The 19,896-nt window shown below is 47.6% G+C and overlaps 2 long non-coding RNA genes across 2 annotated transcripts; one reads left to right on the plus strand and one right to left on the minus strand.

Annotated features, from left to right (window-relative positions):
• Nucleotides 1-2,376: 2,376 nt before the first annotated feature.
• LOC129148989 (uncharacterized) lies at nt 2,377-14,771 on the minus strand. Its single transcript, XR_008555972.1, has 3 exons — nt 14,476-14,771; nt 5,162-5,228; nt 2,377-2,578 (listed from the first exon to the last, which is right to left on the minus strand). It is a non-coding gene; the product is annotated as an uncharacterized LOC129148989 (long non-coding RNA).
• A 1,115-nt stretch (nt 14,772-15,886) lies between these two features.
• On the plus strand, nt 15,887-17,518 carry LOC114230650 (uncharacterized). Its single transcript, XR_003616596.2, has 3 exons — nt 15,887-15,983; nt 16,236-16,393; nt 17,007-17,518. It is a non-coding gene; the product is annotated as an uncharacterized LOC114230650 (long non-coding RNA).
• Nucleotides 17,519-19,896: the final 2,378 nt, after the last annotated feature.

The following is a 19,896-nucleotide window of genomic DNA, read 5'->3' on the forward strand; positions in this document are numbered from 1 at the left end:
AAATTTGACATCTTGCCAACCTTGAGTCCACCAATCCATGGACATAGTATATCTCTCCATTTGTTTAGGTCTTCTTTGATTTCTTTCATCATTTTTTAGTTTTCAGCATACAGATCTGGCACAGTTGGGGTGGGGTAGGGGAACAAAGTGCTGCAAGATAGGGGTAGGTCAGACTGTGGATGCCCAGAAGGATCATGCCCTGGTGCAGGCAGTAAGGAAAAGCTGCCTGGAGGAAATAGACCCAGCATATAGTGGGCAGTCAATAAATATTTTTCTTAATTTCTTGAAATGTCCCAGGAGACTAATTCTCTGAATCCCTGAATGGAGCTAATGGTGGAGAGGCTGCCGCTGCCATTACTTTGCATTCCTGAGCTCAGAGAAGCAACTATGTCCTCTCAGCAGCAGGAAGATGTCTGTCCTGGGCCTGGGGGAAGGTGCAGGAAGCTGTCTGTGCCATGCAGCAAAGGGCAGAGGGATGGTAAAGGCATGGAGACTAGGGGAACGAAATGGCCTCAGGATAAGGGTCTTAAATGTCACTCTAAAGCCAGGGACTCCATGATGACTGCCCGAACACAGGCTGGATGTCAATGTGTTACAGGGCCCTTCATGCACATGTCTTCTGTGCCTGTCATGTTTGAGGCTGTGTGTCCAGAGCCCAGAACTGCACCTGGCACAGAGTAGGTGCTCAACAAATACTTGTTAGGCCTCTAAACTAATAAATATAATCCTCACAATATCCTTGTGTGAATATAATTATCCCTACTTTGCAGAGGAGGGTCTAGAGTCCAAAAGTATTCAGATACAGCTTTTGTGGGAGGCAGAATTCTAAGCATGATACCCAATGACCCTTGACCTTGTAGAATCCCCACCCCTTTGATGGGTGGTACTTATGAATATGATGAGATATTCCCACAGTTATGTTGTATTATATGACAAAAGGGAGATTATCTGGGTGGGTCTAGTCTCATCATGTGAGTCCTTTTAAAAGCAGAGTTTTCTCCAGCTGATGGAGGAAAAGTCAAAGATTTGAAGCACCAGAAGGATTCAACGCACGGTTGCTGGCCTTGAAGATGGAGGGGCCACACATAAGGCCAGAGAGTGGCTCCTAGTTGCTGACTACCCCCAACTGACAGCTGTCAAGGAAATGGGACTTCAGTCTTATAACCACAAGGAACAGAATTCTGCCAACAACCTGACTGAGCCTGGAAGTGTATTCTTCCCTGGCACCTCCGGAGAAGAGCCCAGCCACAACTTGATTTTGACCTTGTAAGAAGACTCTAAGCAGAGAACCCAAACATCTCTAACTGGACTTCTGACCTACAGAATTGAGAACTAATCAATGTATGTTAGTTTAGCTGCTAAGTTTGTAATAATTTGTTACACAGCAATAGAAGATGAATACAGCCCTGTACACAACACATAGAGCACACAAACGCCACGTCACACATGGTGTGTACCGATCTCACGCATGCTTCAGCTCCCCACTCAATCCAGCCTTCTCTTCCATCAGAGCCTCAGAGGTGGCCCACATCTCACCATTTCCCTCATCAGCCTCAGTGCTCATGTGAAATATGTAAATAAAGTACCTACCACAAAGGCACATCATTAGTAATGATGATGATAGAGATCAGCTGCAATGACCTTCTCCTCCTCCCAATCTCAGATTGTGAAATACCTCCATGTCCTTCACAATGACCCAGGAGACATCTCTAGGGGGCCTGTGATGATTAATTTTGTGTCAACTTGATTAGGCTTAAGAGTGCCCAGATAACTGGTAAAACATTATTTCAGGGTGTATGTATTAGGGAGTGTCCAAAAGAGATTAGCATTCGAATCAGGAGACTGAGTGAATAAGACTGCCCTTACCAATAAGGGTGGGCCTCATCCAATCTACTGGGTCTGAGCAGATAAAAAGGCAGAGGAAGGGTCAATTTGTTCTGTTTGAGCTGGACATCCATCTTTCCCTACCCTTGGACATCAGAGCTCCTGGTTCTTGGGCCTTGAGACTCAAACTGGGACTGACACCATTGGTTCCCCCAGTTCTCAGGCCTTGAGGTGTGGACTAGAACTACATTAATGGCTTCCCTGGGCCTCCAGCTTGCAGATGACAGATCATGGGAGCTCTCAGTTTCCCTACTTGCATGAGCCAATCCCTCATAATAAATCTTTTTCTATAAATCTATACATTTCCTTTTCTCTGAAGAATTCTGACTCACACAGGGCCCTCCCAAGTGCTCCCAGCAGTCATGATTCCCTCTTTCCAGTACTTGGGTCACACAATTCACCAGCACTGCCCATGTGTCACAGGTTGGGTTCTCCGAGAAGACTCTAAGATGGAGTTTAGAGTGCAGGGTGTTTATTACGGAGGCACTTGGGATCAACACCTGTGGGAGGGAGGGAAAGAAGCAGGAGTGGGCAGAGAGAGAGACGTTGAGCTGTGGTGCAGGTCCAACCCCATGGGAGCTCTGGAGCACATGTGCCCTTCAGGGGTGTCTTGAGTGGGACTGAGATGACCAGGCCTTTATATTCCTGCCTCAGTAAGTCAGCGGTTGTGGGCCACCTGGGGAAGAGGTGTAACCTACCACAAAAGTACATCATTAGCACACAAATGCCACATCACACATGGCCATACAGATCTCACACATGCTATAGTGAAGCAGCTCTTAGTCGCTGGGGCCATCCCTGAAGACCTGACAGCATGCCCAAAAGCTGGGGCAGCAAGTCCTTCCTAGTCCTTCCTATACCCCCCTGTCCATCACAATTTGTCATGTGGCTGTCACTTCCCCCACCTGCTCCAAAGTCCCTGGAGGGAGCGAATCTAGAAGCTGAGTCAATTATTTTTTTATTTTTCTAATATATATTTCTTTATTTCAGAGTGGAGGGGAGAGGGAGAGAGATAGACATATCAATGATGAGAGACAATCACTGATCGCCTGCCTCCTGCACGCTCCACTCTGGGAGTCGAGCCTGTAACCCAGGTATGTGCCCTGACAAGGAATTGAACCATGACCTCCTGGTTCATAGGTCGACCCTCAACCACTGAGCCACACTGCCAACTGGGCTAGAGGCTGAATCAATTCTTTATCCTTTGCCTCCCTCCTCCCACCTCAACCTACAAGGCTGTCATCTTTAGTAAAAACCCCTGGTGCTAGCCAAGTTCAGAGGGTGTCTATGAATTGGGGCCAAGCAGGAAGCCAGAAACTCCTGCTTGGCCTCTCAATGCTGATCCTCAGAGAGCAGATACTGCCCCAGGACACGTTTTATATAGTTTGTGGGTATGTGTGTTAGTTGTCACAATGATGGGGGATAGGACATCATTGGAGGCAAGAAAATTGTCCCAAGTCCCATATTGGTGAGAAACTTGTTTATAAATCTCTAAGTCTAGAACCTAACTATTTTATATATAAACACAAGTATTTTGTTGTATGACTTTAAAAGCATACACTGGAATTCAACCATTCTGTAAATCAAAGAAAGATAGGTACTTTGTTTAGTTTGGCATTTTATCAAGAAATATTCCTCTTTCAGAAAATCATGTCAGGTATTTGATTCACAAGAACAACACCCCTGTATCCACCTGCATTTCACCAGTCACATGCTCAGTGCTTCTATTTATAGCTAAAAGCCAGGAGTAGTGAAAAATTACAAGGTTTTCCTAGTATAGCAATGCTTAAACATTTACAGCTGAAATACATTGTATTTTATTCTCAACTGCTTTCTTTTTATTTCTCCTATATTACAATTAAGGTAGTATATTTGTTTTTTCATTCTGTCTCTTGATTGGTGGTAATATCTGTGAATTTTATTTCAGGATGATAAAAGGGGCATCCACAATATTTTATATTAGAAGGAAGGTGATAGGTCTGACAGGTTAAGAGTCTCTGACCTGGATGAGTGTCTTCCTTATGGGCCTAACCGATCTCCAGTACACCACCACCAACACCTGGCAGATGGGCTCTGAAACCCGTGGAGGGAGGGCACCCTCTTCAGGCCTAGCCTCTTAATGGGGGCACCTTCCAGGCTCACTTCCTTTTACTCCTCAAGGCTTCCCCAGGAAGGTGCCTCAGGACTAAGAAGTAAGGTTACCAGGTAAAATACAGGATGCCCAGTTCATTGGATTTCAGATAAACAACAAATAATAATCCTATATAATAAAAGCGTAATATACAAATCAATCGAACATCAGAATGACCGTGCACTGACCACCAGGGGGAAGACGCTCAAAGCAGGAGCTTCCCCCTGGTGGTCAGTGTGCTCCCACAGGGTGAACGCCACTCAGCCAGAAGCCAGGCTCATGGCTGGCAAGCACAGCAGGGGTGGCGGGAGCCTCTCCTGCCTCCACTGCAGGCAGGTGGTAAGGAGCGAGGGGTCCCAGACTACAAGGGATGTCTGACTGCTGCTTAGGCCCAATCCCCTTGGCATCCCCCGAGGGGTCCTGGACAGGGAGAGGGCGCAGGCTGAACTGAGGGACACCCCACCCCCCCAGTGCACGAATCTCATGCACCAGGCCTCTAGTTTTCATATAAGTATGTCCCATGCAATCCTTGGAACATACTTATACTAAACAGGTATAAATTGCTCATCTGAAATTGGAATCTAACTGGGCTTTCTGTATTTTTATTTGCTAAATCCATAGCCCTACTCAGGAACCATGTCTACATGTCTGTGTGTGACCCAATACTGTCAGTGTGAGTGAGTATGAGGACACTGTGTGTACAGGAGGGAAGGTGCTGTGTACAAATCCCAAAAGCACATGGGAAGGTGGACTTAGAGAATGATATTACAGTGAATGCCAGGCCTGAGGTGTGCACCTGTTAAGGAAAGGGGGGTGTTCAGGAACAGCCCATGTGGACCCAGCCTTGAGTCCTGGGCCTATAACCCAGCAGTTCTCAATCCCAGCAGGGCTCCAGGTTCCCCTAGGGTTCAGATTCCCAGAACTACCTCTCCACACACATATACTCGGATTCTAGTTTATTTGGTCTAGGCTGGAGCCTGGCCCCTGTTTCTCACATAACCTTTACTGGGTTGGTTGACCGTTATGTCATTAGTGCAATTGAAGGCCTAGATTTGGGCTTCAAGGAATGGGGAGCACCCAGGGGACTTCCTCGAAAGTAAGTGGGCTCAGACCACCAGTGGATGCACTGGCTGGAGCACGGCTTACCTTCTGACATCAGCAGTCCAACCTCCTGAACTTAGTCCATCCTCCCTGCTCTCCGTCTCCTGCCACCCTGTGGAAAGGAAGGTTCTAGTATGAGTGACATTGTTCAGATGAAGATATTGAAGTCACAAGACAGGGCTGGGACTGGAACCCAGCCTGCCTGAGCCCAGGCTGATAGAAGGACCAGGTTCTCGAGGGTGCCTACCAGCCAGCACCAGCCCAGGTCTCCTTCCCTGCCTCCTCACCAAGGGCCTTCAGGCCTGGCAACCATTCATTCATATTTTCCAGCCTGGCCAGGTCCGATTTCAAACAGTCTGTGTGCTGTTGGTTGACCGTTATGTCATTAGTGCAATTTAAGGCCTATGCATTTCAAGTTCCTGACCACATCTTCCTCCCTACCCTCCTCCTCTCTGCTGTCCCTGCTCTTACTGCACCATATCATGATTATCTGTGGCTCCCACTACAGGTGAGTGCTTTGAGGGTGCAGACCATTCTCATTCACTGCTGTGTCCCTCTCCCTGATGTTCTGGGAGTGCTTGGAGAATGAATGGGGCAGCTGTTTCATAAGTAACCTACAAAGCTGACTTTTACAACTGTCCTCAGTTGCCAGAATATTATCAGGGAGCCCAGTAGCTTCAGACACCACCATCCAAGAACCCAGGACTGTCAGCTGTAGAAAGTGAACATTGCCTGATTAGAAACGAACCAAAACACTCCCATCAGCAAGTGCTTACATAGCCACACAGGAGGAATTGTGAGGAATATAGCTCCATGTCTTCAGTACAGTGTGCTGGGCAAACACACTGTGTAGAAAACATGGAGCTTCCATTAATTTTATTGTTGTGGTCATTCAAAAGTCCTTAAAGTTCAATGGAATGGAGATTTACACATCTTAGAATCACATGGAATTCAGAAGTCCTAGGGCTAAGTAAAAAATTGTATTTATATAGTGTATTAATTTCCTACTGCTGCTGTAACAAATTACCACAAATTTAATGGCTTAAAACAACACAAATTCGTTATCTTACAGTCCTGGAGAACAGAAGTCCCAAATGGGCCTCACTTGGCAAAAATCAAGGTGTGAGCAGGACTGAACTCCTGCTAGTGGCTCCAGGGGGGAATCAATTTCCTTACCTTCTCCAGCTTCTAAATAAAGCTGCTCTCATTTCTTGGCTCGTGGCTCCCTTTCAGTCAGCAATCCCAGCACTCCAACCTCTGCTTCTGCTACCACATCTCTCTCTGTGACTCTCCTGCCTCCCCCTCCCTCATAGGACCCTGTGATTACATTGGGCCACCTGGATAATGCAGGCTCATCTCCCCATTTCAAGACCCTTAACTCAATCACACCTGCAAAGTCCCTTTTGCCATGTAAAATAACAAACACATTCACAGGAATTAGGATGTGGATATCTTTAAGGGAGTGGGAGGTTATTAACACCTAGTTTAAGATTCAAAATCCAATCAGGTTATCAGCCTGAGAGGGAGCTGCACCAGAAGAACTGGGAAGTATGTAGAAAATTTGGCACCAAGGAAGTGGGCTACTTGACCTTGATTTTACTTTTCAGGGTGTTTTTATTTTAAATATATTTTATTGATTTTAGAGAAGGATAGAGAGATAGAAACATCAATGATGAGAGAGAATCATTGATTGGCTGCCTCCTGCACCCTTCACACTGGGGATTGAGCCTGCAATCTGAGCATGTGCCCTGACTGGAAATCTAATCATGACGTCCTGATTCCTAGGTCAATGCTCAACCACTTAGCCACACTGGCCAGGCTAAATTTTTATATTTATTTATTGAATTTATTGAATTTATTGAATTTATAGGGGGGGTAACATGGGTTAGTAAAAGCATATATAGGTTTCAGGTGTAAAACATATATATACATATATGTCACCCCCCCTATATATGCTTTAAACCTATATATGCTTTTATATATATATATATATATATCCATCCTATATAATAAAAGGGTAATATGCAAATCGACTGAACGGCAGAACAACCGGTCGCTATGACGCTCACTGACTACCAGGGGCAGATGATCAATGCAAGAGCTGCCCCCTGGTGGTCAGTGTGCTCCCATAGGGGGAGTGCCACTCAGCCAGAAGCAGGGCTCACAGGCTGGCAAGCACAGCGGCGGTGGCGGGAGCTTCTCCCACCTCCACGGCAGCACTAAGGATGTCCGCTTGCTAGCTTAGTGGGGAGCTGGCCTAAGCCATCAGTCAGACATCCCCCAAGGGCTCCTGAACTGCTAGAGGGCGCAGGCCGGGCTGAGGGACCCACCCCCACTCTGAGTGCACGAATGTTGTGCACTGAGCCTCTAGTATATATATAAAAGGCTAATATGCTAAGTGTCCCTCCAATCATCTAACCAGTCACTATGACGTGCACTGACCACCAGGGGGCAGATGCTCAATGCAGGAGCTGCCATGATGCACACTAGCCATATACAGAGAAACAGCACCGCAGACCTGGCGCCCACAAAGCAACACTCGGCTTCCCCAAAGTGGGACACAGGCCCCGCCACCACCCCCGAGCAACAGCCCACCAAATTACAGCCAACGCTGCCAAGACCCCATGGCACAAAATGTGGCCCACAGCCCAGCCCAGCCCAGAAACGGTGGCTGTGGGTGCCAGGTAATGACATCACGTAGCAATGCCTGCATTCCTCTCCCTAGCAACTAGCCTCCTTGGAGTTTCTTCAGCCCAGGAACACAACTTTATAGCCAGGTGCAAACATTTTACACTTTAACCAAATGTCTGTGAAGCATTTTCCTGTGCCTCATCTCATTTGATCCTCACAGAAGTCCTGGAGTAGGTAGACAGGAGACTTGGTGGAATCCTATTTTCTTTTCATTAGCCAGAAAAAAGAGATTTAGAAAGTTTAGAAACTTGACCCAACAGCAAAGAAGTAAGAAATGGTGGACCTTAAAAATGACTTCAGGTTTTCTCACTGCACAGAATATAGTCAAACACTGCTGCAGTTAAATATTTTACCCTTTGTTCTCCCTGCGTGATCTACAATAATAATCTGCTTTGTGTTGATATTTACTGCTGTGTTGCTGACAATTACCTGAAAGAGAAGTTGGGGTGCTTCACTGGGCTGGAAAAAGTTTAGCTAAATCAGAAAGCAGGTCTAATTAAGCAAGTTTATTCTATATCTAAGTTGACTCGCACATGCGCAATACATATAAAGCTAAGTTGACTCGCACATGCGCAATACATATAAAGCTCTCACTGGCACAAATCGCACACATGTATTTCAATCTGTCATTGTCAGTCGTGAATTTGGTTGACACTTCTATATAGAGAAAGGGTGAATAGCAATATTAAAATATTTCTTCTAATTAATTTCCTTTCAATGTGCACGAATCTGTGCACTGGGCCACTAGTTCTATAATAATACATCATCTGCATATTGTATTGTGTGACCCTGATATTTTTGTATTAAGAGACAATCTTTATATATTTGGTACTCTATAATGCTTGTAATGTATAAGATAATTTGGTCTTTTAGAGTGATGGCTTTTTAACTAATCATTGAAAGTGTATAATTAAATAATTTAAACTGAGGATTTTAAGCTGAACTCTTACCGAATTTACTAGTATACACAATATTAGAACGTATAAGAGAACTTTAAATTCACCATATTTTAATTTTCACTATTTTTCAATCCTCATCCAAGGACATGCTTTTATTGATTTGAGAGAGAGAGGAAAGGAGAGGGAGAGAAAGAGAAACATCGATGTGCGAGTGAAACATCAATCAGTTTGCCTCCCACATGCATCCGCACTGGGCATTGAACTCACAACCTGGGTATGTGCCCTGACTGGGAATCTAACCGACCTTTCAATGCACAGGACAACACTTCAAACAACTGAGCCACAGTGGCCAGGGCAGGACACCTAACTATTAAATAAAATTAAAAATATTTTAAGATATTTGATTAACTAAGTTTATAAACTGATCAAACATTATTCAAAGAGTTGTCAACGGAGATTGTTAAAATTTGTGGCACATAAATAGAATAGTAAGATTTTCCAGCTGAATTTAAAGTCTGAAAGGGAACCCCCAGTTTTACTTCCCCTGGAAGCGTTAGCCTAGAGGGGAAAGGTGTTGCCCTGAGGAAAAGCTGGAGTGAGAGCCCACAGAACTGCACAGACTCAGGACAAATTACATCTAGATGGATGCGGTGGGTTTTATTGTTCATATTGGTATTGTTGTTTTGAACTTTTGTGTGTGTGTTGTAAAAAGAAACAAATAAATACTTACTTTTTTAATATATTTTCAATTTAAAAGAAAAAGGGTTATCGTTTTAAGATAAAAAATTAAGCCCTGGCCAGTGTGGCTCAGTTGGTTGGAGCATCATCTTATGTACCCAAGGGTCATGGGTTCGATTCCTGGTAAGGTCACATACCCAGCTTTCAGGCTCCATCTCTGGTTGGGGCAGGTACAGGAGGAACAGATTGATATTTCTCTCTCTCTCTCTCTCTCTCTCTCTCTCTCTCACTCACTCTAAAATAAAAATTTTTAAAAAGCATATCCTTGGGTGAGGGGGAAAAAGCATTAAGTAAGAACACTATCATGTTAGAATCAAATTGTAGAGGACCTCTACTTTCAGTAAAGACAGACTTAGATGACTCAGACCAACCCTACTACTGAAGGAAACTTTAAAAAACTGGCCATAATATTTTAATAATCTTAAAAGCATCAAAAAACTAACAAGATACAAAGAAATTGCCTGGCCAGCAAGCCTAGTATTGGGAGGCACTTCTGCAGTGGAGTTGGCCAATCAGGGTGAAGAAGCTGAGAAGCTGAGCAGAACCTCTGAGAGCCTTGAGGGGGTCAAGGACAGAATTTAGGGCACAGAACTGGGAAATTGCCCCACACTCGGGACTGGGAAATCCAAGGGGCTGCATTCTAAGAGTAATTGCCCCACACTCGGGACTGGGAAATCCAAGGGGCTGCATTCTGGCTCCTGCAAGGTCTATGCTCTGGCTTTGAATAATCTGGGTAAGCCACAAGCCTTGAAATTGGACCAAGGTGATCCTGAATTGCTAGTACCCCAGATGCCTGGCAGAAGCTAATTAAACTCCTAACTGAAGGAAGATAACATCATTTTAGGTCTCTAGTAATTTCTGAAGGTAATGTTTCAAACAAATATCTATTTTACAATCAAAGACAACCAGGCATACAGCAACAAGACAACATAACAAGCATTGGCTGAAACAATAAATGTCAAAAACAGATCCATGCTATAAAACAAATGTGTTTGTAATTTTTCATAAAAGGCATCATCCAGTATGTCCTCATATATATGTTCCCAAGAGGAAAGGGCTGGAAGGGAATGCTGGCCTCCTGCACTTCGGCCTCCTGCCTCTCCCATCTCCTCCATTCACAATTTACACCCTGGGAAGTCTCGATTGAACTTTCATTCCTGCCTTTATGGCTTTGTTCCAGGGGTTCCCAGGTCCTGTTGGAGCCCCCAGGATGAATGCCATTTCCTACAAGAAGCCTTCCCTACTCCCTCCAATCTGGCACCCTTTTAACCTTCTGCCTTGTAGTGTGAGCTGCTGTACTCCTGCCCCTCTCCCCACTAGACCAAGAGCTCTTTGGGGCATGGGTCTGGAGTACCCCTGCTGCTTTCACCTTGTACTTACTCTGCTCAGGGCTGGGCACTTTAGAGGATGACCACAGGGGGGCAGTAGACATGCTTGCTCAACATGCCCATCAATATCCTGTTAATGTCTACCACTGTCATCTTGGCCATGGTTCTAAAGGCCCTCAGGGTATCTCACTTCCACCCCAGCCCTACCACAGGTGGACATATAAAGACTTATTACACTAGTGCTACATTTTCAATGAGCCTGGATAAACCCAGGGCCCCAGTTGTTTCTCAGCAGCTGTGGAGAATAGGCATCATTAACCCCATTTGACAGGCAAGAGACTGAGGCTTGGGGATGACTAGCCCAGTGGTTCTCAAGCCTGGATGTACTTTGGAATCACCTGGGAGGTTTTAAAAATTAAGTCAGAATCACTTGGGGAAGAGCCCAGATGTCAGTATCTTTTAAAGCTCTCCAGGCAATTCTAATATTTAACCACCCTCGAGGACCATCAGACAAGCTCAAGGCCCACAGCCAGTGGGAAGCAGAGCCAATTCTAGAATTCCAAATCTCAAGACAGTGCTCTTCCTTTATCCCAAGAAGAATTTGGGAGGTTCCTGGACCATTGGCTATTTGGGGTCCCACAAGCTGGAAGACAGTGTTAGAAGAGTGGGCTCTACAGAAGTCCTGGCTTCTATGAGGCCAACCTCTGCCTTCCTTGTCCTTCTTTGACTCCAAAACTCGGGCCCAGACAGCCAAGGCCCAGGGGACAATGGGTGACTCAGATGCTTCCTGTTTTCTTGGCCACAGTGACAGGGGGATGGAAACAGCACGGGCTTGGGTTCATGGCCTAAGAGAAGGGCCCTGGAGAGAGAAGGAGGCTGAGCAGTGGGGCCAGCCTGCCCTGAGATGTGGGAGAAGTGAGCTAGGCAAAGTCACACGGGGTGGTTTACTGGCCTGGTTGGTAGAGACAAGGGTGGTTTGTTGGGTGGCCAGGTCAGTAAAGGAAGGGAGGATTTGGGGCCAGCTTTTCTTAAAATGTAGGGATTTTCTGAGTTCTCAGGTTGAAGGAGAGATCTGCAGTTCCACCTGGATATTTGGTTGAGGCAAAGCTGCAAGCTGGGAGGCTGTGCGGGTCAGGAGGAGCTCTACACTGGGGGCAAAGGATCCTTGTTACCTTATCTAAGCCCTGCCATGAATTACTGTGTGACCCTGAGTAAGCCCTGCTCATCTCTGAGCCCCTGCTTCCTCTCCTATGAGATAGGGAGGCACTGGGATAAACTGAGCACTGAGAAGCCCTGTGATTCTAAGAAAAAGCACAACCTCTCCCAGCCTTACAGAACACAGCACAGCCTCTACGGGACTTTTCATTTACATGATTTTGATTTCAAATCTGACAATAACCCTGGGAAGTAGGCAAGGGAATTACTAGAATTACCTGATTGCTGTTGGAGACATTAATAATCAGGAAGACTAAGAAAAATGCTGGCCAAGGGTATGTGAAAACGAGGGCCTGGACACTCCTGGTGACCCGACTTGGCCACACCCATCCTTGGAGGACAGAACTTTGGAGATGTTTATGAAATATCTTGCATGCTTGAACCTTGGCTTCAGTCATCTCCCTGTTGGGGTCACCCTCAGGAAATGATCTTACATTCAGAAAAGGCTTGTTGGACAGGAAGAGGTTCACGAAATAATTCTGTATTAGTGAAAAGTTAAACACAGCCCAGACGTTCAGCGATGGGGAAATGTAGAGCACAGAATGTGTTTTAGCTTCCTACTTCTGAGTAACAAGTTACCCTCTAACTCAGTGGCTTAACAAGCACTTATCATTATCCCCCCGTTTCTGTGGACCAGGAAGCCAGGTACAGCTTGGCTGGGTGCCTCTGGCTGAAGGTCTCTCCGGAGGCTGCAATCTGGGTGTGGGCAGGGGATGCAGACATCTCCAAGTTTGACTGGGAGGGGATCCACTTCCAAGTTCACTCACAGGGCTCTTGGCAGCCTCTGGTCCTCGTTGGCTCTTGAGTCAGTTCCTCAACTTGTGGGCTCCTTGGTAGAGCAGCCACAATATGGCAGCTGGCTTCCCTCAGGGCAAGTGAGCCATCCGAAGGCACTCAGTCCTTCTGTAACCTGATCTTGGAAGCCACCTCCCCTCATTTTTGCTGTACTGTCGTCCCTTGGTATCTATCTGTGGGGGATTGGTTCCAAGACCCTCCCAGAAACCAAAATCAAATGGGGTCTGGGTGATAAAGCACCTTTATACATTGGGTCTTTTGCTTTTCCACACATGTACTCATTTATGCCTCTCTCCCCCTACTGCCCCCGCAATTATTTGTTCTCCAAACTTAAGTCTGTAACTCCTTTTCTGGCCCTGGGTGCCAAGGGGCCCTGTAGGAAGGAGTCCAGTCCCACCTTCCGTTCTTGAGCCTGTGGAGCAATAGGAAGCTACAAATTCTCCTACTGGGGCAGCCGCAGGGGATGTGTGCCAGGCAAATCCTAACCACCTCTAATTCTCATTGCATATTCCTGGGTTCAGTGGAGCCTGAGGAGTGGGCTTTGGGGTTGATTCTGAGGAAAGCATTGTTTGGGGAGGATTTGGTTGTAGAGGAGGTGGCAAGGAATGGGGAGACAGAGGAAGTTACCCAGAGAGAAAGGGAAAAGCAGCTGAAAGTTGGAGTCTGGGCCTGCCAGTCACTTGAGTGTGGGACTCATTCAAAGCTGTTTCCTCACCCATAGAATGGGATGAAAATAAGTAATACTGCCTTCCTCAGAAGTTCAATAGGGTTAAATGAACTACATAAACTCTGTAAACTATAATGCTCTGGACCAGTAGCGATTTCTTCTGGGATTAACTAGAGCAAAGATACCTCCCTCTTACTACTGAGCTCCCAGCAGGAGTCAAGCCCTTCCCCAGCCACCAGCAGGCGCCCTGTGGGCTCCCATATCGTGAGCCACAGTTCCATTATCATATTTAACTGATTATGTTGGTTAAATGTTGACGTTGAATATTCTTCGGTTAAAAAGAATGAAGTTGCCAAAACCGGTTTGGCTCAGTGGATAGAGCTTCGGCCTGCGGACTCAAGGGTCCCAGGTTCGATTCCGGTCAAGGGCATGTACTTTGGTTGCGGGCACATCCCCGGTGAGGGGTGTGCAGGAGGCGGCTGGTCGATGTTTCTCTCTCATTGATGTTTCTGGCTCTCTATCCCTCTCCCTTCCTCTCTGTAAAAAATCAATAAAATATTTAAAAAAAAAAAAAAAAGAATGAAGTTACCTCTGATGAAAGATGATTTGGCAACATTCATTAAAATCAGAATGGACTCCGCAATTCCACTTTTAAAAAAGAAGAGATAGACACACACGGGTATGAAATCACATCATTGCAGCGTTCTTTGTGAGAGCAAAGCATTGAAAAGAAAAGAAAAAAATGTCCCTCCACAGGAGACTAGTTAGGCCAATTACGGGACAGTCATACAATAAAATGCTGTGAAGCCATTAAAATGAATGAGGCAGCGCTGGGCGAACTGATCCAGAAAGATCTCTAATATATAACATGAAATATTACCTATCTATCTCCACCAATGTAGAAAGGCAAACCAAACTACATATATGTTTATTACCTGGTTTGTATGAAAATACAGAGGACATTCGGGAGGGATACGGCCAGCTGTCAGAGGGGAAGGGACGGTGACGAGGGGACAAGGGCCTTACCCTTTTGTACTCCATATACTTCAGGAACGGTTGCCATTTCTTTCTTTTCTTGCTTTCTTCCTTCCCCACTACACCCTCCTCCCCCCCTTTTTTAAGAAACTGTTTCGTTTCTGTCAACCTTTTTTCATTTGACGGCCTAAGGCCACTCAATGGTCTTCCTCCCCATTCCGCGCCTGCGCAGTGGGGACTTAGGAGGGCCCCGCTGAACAGGCACGCGGACCTTTGTGCCTCCAGACCCGTGGGCGACCTCAGGTCGAGTAGCAGTAAATTTGGGAGCTGGAGAGGTCCATTCACCCTGAAACGTGCCCTCAGCCACAGCCTTTTCAGCAGCGGCCTGCTCTTTCTCTGTGGAAGCAGAGGTCCGGCGGGGCCTCCCGCGGGTGCTCACGGGAGATGGTGCCGCGCGTGCGCGGAGCCTCCTGGGCCAGCGTCCACCGCGCAGTCCCGGTGAGTGAGTCCCCCTGTTGCGTGGGGATGGCCCCGTCCGCACAGCACAGAGGAGAGTGTGTGTGACCCAGAGCGACGGCAGGCAGGTTACCATAAGAGGCCTCTGTGAGAGGCTGGTGGTAGCGTCTCCTGGAAGGCCGCCAGGAGCTGGTTAGTGCGCGTTACAGGGGTGAGGCCGCCAGCAATAGGAGTGGCTCCAGGGGAGCGTTAGCATGGCCACTGGCCGCCGGCCGGCATTGCTGCAGGACAGGACACTGACACCAGCGGTTTTCCATGGCAGCAATGGCAGAGCCGCCGGTCGAAGCTTCTCCCGCGTTCTCCTCAGGTCTATGATGCAAGTGCCCTCAGTTTTCCTCTTGTGGATGAATTGTTCTATTTGAAAGTCAAGGTCGGTGCCACCTGAGTTCCTTTTGCAAGAAATGTGAGGACATCCTCCTACTTCGTTTTCACGACCTCAAGGGCTCGAGTCATGGTGCAAGTTTCCCTTTAGATGACGAAGGAAAAGCAGAAAGACACACTGTGGACGAGCTCTCTGGGTAGCATGGAAAGGGGTTGCCATTTCTCTGTGATGTGAATATATTCATATATTTTCTATGTAGTTTTTAAACTTAAAATGTAATTTTATTTTTATATTTTTAATTTTATGTAGTTATATTTGTACTTTTTTAGTTACAGTTGAGTTTTATAGAATTATATAAAACCTTTCACTGTTTTTAAAATTTTAAATCCCTGGCCCTGGCCAGGGAGCTCACTTGGTTAGAGCGTTGTCCAGATATGCCAAGGCTGTGGGTTTGATCCCCAGTCAGGACATATACAAGAAGCAATAATTAATGCATAAATAAGTGGAACAACAAATTGATGTTTCTCTCTCCTTCTCTCTCTTCCTCTCTCTCTCTCTCTCTCTCTAAAAATCAATCAATAAAAATTTTAAATCCCTACCTGTTGTTTCAGAGAACTTCTGAGATCATCATTGGGCCTATGGATACTTATTCCTGAGGACGGAGTCACCTCTCTGTAGAAGAACCCAGGTTCCCCTCTTCCAAGATGGTGCCCCTTACCAGGTGAGGTGCTGTATGTACCTATGAGCGTTGTCAGACTGGGACCCCAGAACCCCCACTCCCTGTCCAGGGATGGTCCCTTGAGCTTGTTCTCACATCAGTGGTGCAGGGATGAAATGCTAGTAAAAACCCTTCCTTCCTTAAATAAATAGAATTGCCTGGGCAAAGCCACAGGGATTTGATGGTGAATAACAACAGACAAGATTAGAATCTAGTGAGGGGACAGACTCTAATCAACAGCTTCCTATATCAAAGTGAAATGAGGCCTGTGATGGGTGGTCCGGAAGACAGATCCAGAGCATGTCCTGAGAGCCCTCTACCCACCCGATATCTTCATCCTGCCCACCTTTCATGAACTGGAATCTGAAGGTTTGGCTGGGATCTTCAGCAGCTGCCCCAGGGACTCCCCACGAGTGAGTGGAGATGCGGGGGGTGGGGGGGGGGGGCAGGGGAAGGGAATATAAGTCAGGACCCAGGAAATCACAGCATCTGAACTCAGACCAAAGAGCCTGGTGGGGTTGTGCTGTCCAACATGGCAGGCTGGTTCCAGACAGGTCACCATCATCATCTCCCGTTCACAGGCGCCACCCTGAGGCCGACCATGGCCTCTGCTCAAACCATCCCCTCCCCAGCAAGGCGCCTGCTGAGTGAGGTTTTTCAGTTTGGAATGGATGGTGTCATTGCCAATGCCAGTGTCTGGACTGAGAAAAGAATTCGTGTGTGTGTACACTGCATACTATACACACAGGTCCGTACTCTGTGCATAGGGTGTCAATTCATTCCAGATTTACTGGGACAGCTTCCATTTTCACATATTTGGGCACCACAAACCATTGAAACATCCTGAAAATTCTAATATGATTATTTATGCAGCACTCCTTCAGTTTTGTTCCAAAAAAAAAGGGGGGGGGGGGATTTGAGAACCAGCTTGCAGAGTTGTATATAGTTCAGAGGACTTAAAAATAACAGACAAGGGAATTGGGGAGAAGAGAGAGTAAGATGACACACTGAAATGTTTTTCTCAAGTCCCAAGTGCGTGCTGGAAGCAGGCTGCAATGGATCTCGGAGCTTCCAAGCAGCCAGAGCTAAGAGGGAGATAAGACAGCGGGGATGCCTGCCGTTGAGACCTGCAGGAGTTTCCCCCAAAAGTCCTCAGAAAGATGCAGTGTGACTCAGAGTTAGAAAGGAACAAATAAATGCCTGTTCCATAGTGGTTTGGTTACACAAATGACTGCATTTGTCAAAGCTCACCGAAGAGTGCACTTAAGATTTGTGCATTTTACTCAGCAAACTTTACCTGAAAAAGAAAAGAACTATAAACAAATGTAGTTAATGATATGCCTGCTGAAGTGTTTAGGGGTGAACGGACATCGCAGCTTACTTTGAAATGCATCAAAAAAAAGTCAGATGAATTGCTGGGTGGAAGGAAGACTAGAGGGACTGACATGCAATGAAGCACGTGTAGTAAAACGGTGGTGGGCATGAAGTGTGGGCTGTACAATTCTTTCAACTTTCTGTGTTTGAACATTTTCTTAATAAAAGGTGGGAGGCTCTAAGAAATGAAGTGGACTCAGAGTGGTGATTGCGGGGGTAGGTGGAGGTGGGGGAGAGCATAGAGGGGGGATAAATGGTGATGAGGAAAAACTGAAGGGGACTTGGGAAGTCACCATCAACACCTCAAAGGAGAGAGGGCCTGAGTTTTGTTCCCAGAGACAGAGCCAGCGGCTGAGCCCTGGGCACGGGGGCCGTGGGCAGAGTTGGGGCTCTCGGGTGCAGAGCTCTGGCTTCAGCAGGGACAGAGAGGCCTGGCTCCTGCACAGCCCACCGCATGGCGGGATTCTGACATCTCCCAGACAGAGCACTCAGATCATGGAAACTTCTTGTCAGGCGTCAAGGAGCAGCTCCCCTTGGAGGCCTGTGCCTCACCAGAGCGCCCTTACAAAGGGCAGAGTTGGATTTTAGCCCTGACAGTAGGGTGGCGTAGATGATGGGGGTCATTTAAAGGGGCTTGTCTCTCTGCTGGCACTGCATTAAGTATTTACATGTCATTTAATATTTAAGTGACCCTAGGACACAGGTACCGTTGTCATTCCCATTTATATGTGAAAAATGACTTAGAAAAGTTCGGTAACTTGGATGTAACACTCAGCTGGCAAATGCTGAGCTGGGATTCAAAGTTCTATTTGACTCCAGAGGCTTCCATCTGCCCTCTTCTGCTCCACAAGCTGCTGCCCCATCCCTTCCACTTTCTTTCCCACCCCCACCCCCACCCCCAAAGGCCTGTCGCAGACCTGTCTCTGCTGTGGCCTCAGACGAAAGCGCAGGACAAAGTCTGGCTCGGGCCCAGGGTGCTCCTTATAAACCAAACACCCCCTCCTGCCCCTGAACCTTTGTTCCCCAGTAAGCTGCTCTGACCAGCTTCCCTGCTACCACAAAATCAAAACCTAGACACTTGAAAATAGCCTGTCCCCTCTTTAATAGAATCCCAGAGCTGAGGAAGACTTCAGCTGATAGCCAGGCTCCTTCGTTTTTGCAGAGGAGGCAAAGAAAGCCCAGAGAGGGGCAGTGGTGGGCCTGATGTCACACAGCATGCCAGGACTGAGCTTTGTCTCCTGGCTTTTGTCCCCTTAGCTCAGGGCTGGGCAGGGCTGAGTTGAGCTGCAGGGCTGTTGTGGGGGGAAAAGGGGGGAGGAGCTTAGAATGAAGGGAGGTAGTAGATGGGGCCTAGAAACCCTCCTGGAAAGAGCAAGACTAGCTCCTCGGGCCAGGGAAGAGCATTATTGGGCCCCACAATGTCAGCCAGGAGGTCCCTGAAAGAGCAACTTTCATTTCATAGATGGGATATTCCATTCCAGAGAGGAAGTGCCTGTCCTTGGATCCTACAGCCACTTCCTAGCCACATGGAGGTAGGAATGCATTTTCCTGAACCCCCAGTGTCCTTCCCACTTTGCCCCTAGATTCCCTCCAAGGGATCCTGAGGCACAGAGCAGGCTCGGGTGGTCCAGTGAGTCCCTGATCTGCACCTCCCCTGTGTCCACACTTGCATGCCTGGGACCCATGAGTGCTCCCCAGGACCCAAGACCAGACCTTTGGCTTTTACCAGGTCCTTCAGAAAACTCACAGGTCTGGGCCCCACAGGGACTGTTGGCAGAAGGGCCCCCAGCTCTGCAGCCCCTGGCAGGGAGGGAAGAGGAAGAAGTTACAGGGGCTCAAGAGCGCCCCCTCCAGCAACACACTTGCTCTTCAGCCAGGCCTGGCCCAGGGACATCAGACCCCCACCCAAGAGAGGAGGCCTGCCCTGCTTGCTCAGGCCTCAGGGCCCAAGCAACCCCCAGAGTGTGTATACGTGGGGGAGGGAGTCTGTAGGGGGCTCACCCAACTGTGAGGCCCACGTCCTTCCAGCCAGAGCCAGGCTCAGAGTCATGGAAGAACAGGATCAGACAGTGGAGACTGAGTCCACAGACAGACCCCAAGCAGCCCGGGCCATGCCAGGCCAACCAGCAGACCCTCCAACACAAACACTGGGCCCCCAGCTCTGGCTCTGCGAGAAGGGGGCATTTTTCAGAGGTGACATCAGCTCTTAAAGTTTTATGTTTCCTGCCTGCTCAGCCCAGAGAGCAGAGTCCCCAGAGCCCGAGAGCCTGGAGAGGCAGGCACCAGCTCCAGAGCAAACAGCACATCCCTGGCCCTGGGCACTTGAGCAATCCCACGGCCAGGACAGCCTGTCCCACAGCCTGCTCACCGAGGACACAGCCCTGCCTCCCAGGACAGATGCCAGAGGAGAGGTCTCCCAGGTCGCAGACACGCCTTGGGGTCTTTGCTCATGCTGTTCCCTTTATCACTTACTCTGCCCTCTAGCAAAAGCCTCCCCATTCTTCAAGTAGCATGTCCAGTGTTCCCTCCCCTGTGAAGCCAG

The sequence above is a fragment of the Eptesicus fuscus genome, chromosome 5 (assembly GCF_027574615.1).
Source record: "Eptesicus fuscus isolate TK198812 chromosome 5, DD_ASM_mEF_20220401, whole genome shotgun sequence".
Lineage (NCBI taxonomy): Eukaryota > Metazoa > Chordata > Mammalia > Chiroptera > Vespertilionidae > Eptesicus > Eptesicus fuscus.